This window comes from Balaenoptera physalus, assembly GCF_965194825.1.
Source record: "Balaenoptera physalus genome assembly, contig: HAP1_SCAFFOLD_749, whole genome shotgun sequence".
Taxonomy (NCBI): Eukaryota; Metazoa; Chordata; class Mammalia; order Artiodactyla; family Balaenopteridae; genus Balaenoptera; species Balaenoptera physalus.
In genome coordinates, this window is record NW_028126019.1 from 308,397 (window position 1) to 315,405 (window position 7,009).

Genomic DNA, 7,009 nt, shown 5'->3' on the forward strand with positions numbered 1-7,009 from the left:
ATCACAGTTCTCCATGACCTTTGTCATCACAATGCTCTATGTCGATTTTCATCACAATTCTCATTGACCACTTTAATCACTATGCTCGATGATCATTTTCATCACATTTCTCTATTGTCATTACAATTCCCCATGGTCCCTTTCTTCACAATGCTCAATGATGCCTGTCATCACAATGCTCCATGGATTTGTTATCACAATGCTCCAGGACCAGTTTCATCACAATTCTCCATCCCACTTGTCATCACAGTGCACAATGAAACCTTTCATTACAATGCTCCATGACACTGTCATCACAATGCTCCATGGCCTTTATCGTCACAATGCTCCCAGGCACTTTTCATCACGATATTCCATGAAAATTTTCATCACATTGCTCCATGACCATTGTCATCACAATATTCCATACCCTTGTCAACACAATCCTGCATAATTCCTGTCATCAAAATTCTCCATGACTGCTGTCATTCCAATAATCCAGGACAATTTTCACAACAATGCTTCATGCCCCCAGTCATCACAGTGCTCCATGTTACCTTTCATCTCAATTCCTAGATGATCAATGTCATCAAAATGCCCCATGACACCTGTCATCACAATTCGCTATGACCCTTGTCATCACAATACTCTATGAACCGTGTCATCACAGTGTTCCAGGACACATGTCATCACAATGATCCATGACTTCTTTCATCACAATGCTCCAATACACCTGTTCTCACAATGCCTCATGACGCCTGTTATCATATTGCTCCATGATCTCTTTCATCACAATGCTCCATGACCACTGTCATCACCATGCCTCATAATGCCTGTCATCTCAATGCTCCATGGCTCTTTTCATCTCAATGCTCCATGAACACAGTCATCACAATATTCCCTGCCCTTTTCATCACAATGCTCCATGGACGCTGTCATCACAATGCTCCATGCCCTTGTCATCAAAATGCTCCAGAACTTTTCTCATCATAATACTCCATGCCAATGTCATCAAAATGCCCCATGACACTTGTCATCACAATGCTCTATGGCCTTTGTCATCACAATGTTCCATGGCCCGTGTCATCACAGTGCTCCATGATACCTTTCATCACAATTCTAGATGACCACTGTCATCACAATGCCCCATGACAGATGTCATCACAATTCGCCATGGTCCTTGTCATCACAATGCTCCATGAACCGTGTCATCACAAGGGTCCAGGACACTTGTCATCACAATGATCCATGATTACTTTCATCACAATGATCCATGAAACCTGTCATCTCAATGCTCCATAGCCTTTGTATTCACAATGCTCCATGGACCCTGTACTCACAGTGCTCCATGACCCCTTTCATCACAATGCTCCAAGACCAGTTTCACCACAATGCCCCATGACACCTGCCTTCAGAAATCTCCAAGGCCTCTCTTAACAAAAACTCCATGATCCCTATCAGCACAATGTTCCATGACAATTTTCATCACAATCCTCCATGACCCCTGTCATCACAAAGTTCTCTGCCCATATCATCACAATGCTCCTTGTCACCTTTAATCACAATGCTCCATGCACTTTCATCACATTGCTCCAGAAATCTTGTCATCGCTATGTTCCTTGACCGTGTCATCACAATGCTCCATGACCCTTGTCATCACAAAGCTCCATGACCCCTTTCATCACAATGATCCATGACTCCTTTCCTCACAGTGCTCCAGTAACCTTTTCATCACAATGCTCCATGCCATTGTCAGCACAATGTTCCTTGGAACCTGTCATCAAAATGCTCCATCCCCTTTTCATCACAATGCTCCAGATATCCTATCATTACAATGATCCGTGCCCGTGTCATCACAGTGCTCCGTGCCATTGTCATCACAATGCTAAATGGACCCTGTAATCTCAATGCTCCATGCCCTTGTCATCACAATGAATCAGAACACTTGTCATCATTATACTCCATTCCCGTGTCATTCCATTGCTGAATGACACTTGTCATCAAAATGTTCCTTGGCCTTTGTCATCACAGTGCTCCATGATACCTTTAATCAAAATTCTACATGACCACTGTCATCACAATGCAAGATGACACGTGTCATCACAATGCGCCTTGCCCTTTGTCATCTCAATGCTGTATGAACCATGTCATCACTAGGTTCCAGGACACTTGTCATCACAATGATCCATTACCACTTTCATCACAATGCTCCATGAAATCTGTTATCTCAATGCTCCATGGCCTTTGAATTCAGAATGCTCCATTGTCCCGATAATCGCGTTGCTCCATGAAAACTTTCATCACAATGCTCCTTTACCACTGTCACCATAAGGCCCCATGACGTCTCTCATCACTGTGCTCCAAGACCCCTCTCATCAAAATGCTCCATGATCTGTGTCAGCCCAATATTGCATGACACTTGTCATCACAATGCTCCAAGACCAGTGTCATCACAAATTTCTCTGTCCATATCATCACAATGCTCCTTGTCAGCTTTAATCACAATGCTCCATGCCCTTATCATCACAATGCTCCAGGTCTGTTGTCATCACCATGCTTCATGCCCGTGTCTTCTAAAAGCTCCATGAAACTTGTCTTCACAATGCTCCATGAATCTTGTCTTCACAATGCTCCATGGCCCATGTCATCACAGTGCTACATGACCCCTGTCAACACAATGCTCTATGGCCTTTGTCATCACAATGCTCCGTGACCCCTGTCTACACAAGCCTGATTACAACTGTCATCAAAATGCTAAATGGCACTGGTCATCACAATGCTCTATGACGCCTGTCATCACTATTCTCCATGTCACGTGTTATCACAATGCTCCATGGCCCCTGTAATCACAGTACTCCATGACTCATTTCATGACAATGCCCTCTGCCACCTCTCATCACAATTCTCCATGGCATTTGTCATCACGATGCTCCATGACACCTGTCATCACAATGCTCCATGACACTTGTCATCACAATGCTTGATGGCCCTTGTCATCACAATGTTCCTTAGTGCATTTCAGCACAATGCTCCATGACAACTTTCATCAAAATACTCCAAGATTTGTTTCATCACAATGCTCCATGGCCCTTGTCATTACAAATCCACATGATCCATTTCATCACAATTCTCCATGGCAACTTACATAGAAATGCTCCATGACCCTGTCATCACAGTGCCCAATGATACCTGTTTTACAATGATCCATGGCCCTTGTCATCACAATGCTCCATGAAACATTTCCTCACAATGCTCCAGTACGCCTTTCATCCAAATTCCCCATGGCCACTGTCATCACAATTCTCCAAGGACCCTGTCATCGTAATGGTCCATGACCCGTTTCATCTCAATGGTCCATGACACCTGTCATCACAATGCTTCATGGCCTTTGTCATCACAATGCTCCATGGCACCGGAAATCACAGTGGTCCCTGACCCGTTTCATCTCAATGCTCCATGACCTCACTCATCACAATGCCCCATGACCAATGTAATCAAAATGCTCTATGGCCCATGTCATCACACTACTCCAAGCCTTTGTCATCAAACTGCTCAATGGCCCCTGTAATCACAATGTTCCATTCACTTGTCATCACAAGGCTCCAGTACCCTTGTAATTATCATGTTCCATGTCCGTTTCATCACCTTGCTCCATGACACATGTCATCACAATGCTCCATGGCCCCTCTCATTACTGTGCTCCATAATAACTTTAATCACATTTCTAGATGACCACTGCCATCACAATGCCCAATAACGTTGTCATCACAATTCGCCATGACCATTGTCATCAAAATGCTCCATGAACCATGTCATCACAGGGTCCCAGGACACTTGTCATCAAAATGATCCATTACTACCTTCATCTCAATGCTCCATGACTACTCCCATCTCAATGCCCCATGACGCCTGTCATCACAATTCTCCAAGGCCCCTCTCCTCACAATGCTCCCTGACACTTGTCATCACATTGCTCCATAACACCTGTCATCACAGTGTTCCCTGCCCATGTCATCACAATGCTCCATGTCCCCTATAATCACAATGCTCCATGCCTTTTTCCTCACAATGCTCCAGAATTATTGTCATCACAATGTTCCATGACCGAGGCATCACAATGATACATGGCCCTTGTCATCACAATGCTCCAGAATTCTTCTCATCACACTGTTCCATGACCGTGTCATCACACTGCTACATGACCCTGGTCATCACAGTTCTCCATGACCTTTGTCATCACAATGCTCTATGTCGATTTTCATCACAATTCTCAATGACCACTTTAATCACTATGCTCGCTGACCATTTTCGTCACATTTCTCTATTGTCATTACAATTCCCAATGGTCCGTTTCTTCACAATGCTCCATGATGCCTGTCATCACAATGCTCCATGGCTTTTGTTATCACAATGCTCCAGGACAAGTTTCATCACAATACTCCATCCCCCTTGTCATCACAGTGCACAATGAAACCTTCCATTACAATGCTCCATGACACTTGTCATCACAGTGCTCCATGGCCTTTATCATCACAATGCTCCCAGGCACTTTTCATCACGAAGTTCCATGAAAACTTTCATCACATTGCTCCATAACCATTGTCATCACAATAGTCCATACCCTTGTCAACACAATGCTGCGTAATCCCTGTCATCAAAATTCTCCATGACTGCTGTCATCCCAATAATCCAGGACAATTTTCATAATAATGCTTCATGCCCCCAGTCATCACAGTGCTCCATGATACCTTTCATCACAATTCCTATATGATCAATGTCATCACACTGCCCCAAGACACCTGTCATCACATTTCACTATGACCCTTTTCATCACAATACTCGATGAACCGTGTCATCACAGTGTTCCAGGACACATGTCATCACAATGATCCATGACTACTTTCATCACAACGCTCCAATACACCGGTCATCACAAAGCTCCATGGCCCCTGTTATCATATTGCTCCATGATCTCTTTCATCACAATGCTCCATGACCAGTGTCATCACCATGCCTTATGACGCCTGTCATCTCAATGTTCCATAGCCCTTGTCATCACAGTGCTCCAAGCCTTTGTCATCACACTGCTCCATGACCCCTGTAATCACAATGCTCCATGCCCTTGTCATCACAAGGCTCCAGAACTCTTCTCATTATAATGCTCCATGTCCGTTTCATCACCATGCTCCATGACACCTCTCATCACAATGCTCCATGGCCCTTCTCATTACTGTGCTCCATAATAAATTTAATCACATTTCTAGATGACCACTGGCATCACAATGCCCCATGACATTGTCATCACAATTCGCCATGACGATTGTCATCACAATGATCCATGAACCATGTCATCACAGGGTCCCAGGACTCTTGTCATCACAGTGATCCATTACCACTCTCATCACAATGCTCCATGACCACTGTCATCTCAATGCTCAATGGCCTTTGTATTCACCATCCTCCATGGCCTCTCTCATCACAGTGCTCCATAACACCTTTCATCATAATGCTCCATAACCACTGCCATCTCAATGCCCCATGACGCCTGTCATCACAATTCTCCAAGGCCCCTCTCAACACAATTCTCCATGACACTTGTCATCACATTGCTCCATAACACCTGTCATCACAGTGTTCCCTGCCCATGTCATCACAATGCTCCATGTCCCTTATAATTACAATGCTCCATGCCATTTTCCTCACAATGCTCCAGAATTCCTGTCATCAAAATGTTCCATGAACGGGGCATCACAATTCTCCATGGCCCTTGTCATCACAATGCTCCAGAATTTTTGTCATCACAATGTTTCATGACCATGTCTTCGCTATGCTACATGAACCTGGTCATCACAGTTCTCCATGACCTTTGTCATCACAATGCTCTATGTCGATTTTCATCACAATTCTCATTGACCACTTTAATCACTATGCTCGATGATCATTTTCATCACATTTCTCTATTGTCATTACAATTCCCCATGGTCCCTTTCTTCACAATGCTCAATGATGCCTGTCATCACAATGCTCCATGGATTTGTTATCACAATGCTCCAGGACCAGTTTCATCACAATTCTCCATCCCACTTGTCATCACAGTGCACAATGAAACCTTTCATTACAATGCTCCATGACACTGTCATCACAATGCTCCATGGCCTTTATCGTCACAATGCTCCCAGGCACTTTTCATCACGATATTCCATGAAAATTTTCATCACATTGCTCCATGACCATTGTCATCACAATATTCCATACCCTTGTCAACACAATCCTGCATAATTCCTGTCATCAAAATTCTCCATGACTGCTGTCATTCCAATAATCCAGGACAATTTTCACAACAATGCTTCATGCCCCCAGTCATCACAGTGCTCCATGTTACCTTTCATCTCAATTCCTAGATGATCAATGTCATCAAAATGCCCCATGACACCTGTCATCACAATTCGCTATGACCCTTGTCATCACAATACTCTATGAACCGTGTCATCACAGTGTTCCAGGACACATGTCATCACAATGATCCATGACTTCTTTCATCACAATGCTCCAATACACCTGTTCTCACAATGCCTCATGACGCCTGTTATCATATTGCTCCATGATCTCTTTCATCACAATGCTCCATGACCACTGTCATCACCATGCCTCATAATGCCTGTCATCTCAATGCTCCATGGCCCTTTTCATCTCAATGCTCCATGAACACAGTCATCACAATATTCCCTGCCCTTTTCATCACAATGCTCCATGGACGCTGTCATCACAATGCTCCATGCCCTTGTCATCAAAATGCTCCAGAACTTTTCTCATCATAATACTCCATGCCAATGTCATCAAAATGCCCCATGACACTTGTCATCACAATGCTCTATGGCCTTTGTCATCACAATGTTCCATGGCCCGTGTCATCACAGTGCTCCATGATACCTTTCATCACAATTCTAGATGACCACTGTCATCACAATGCCCCATGACAGATGTCATCACAATTCGCCATGGTCCTTGTCATCACAATGCTCCATGAACC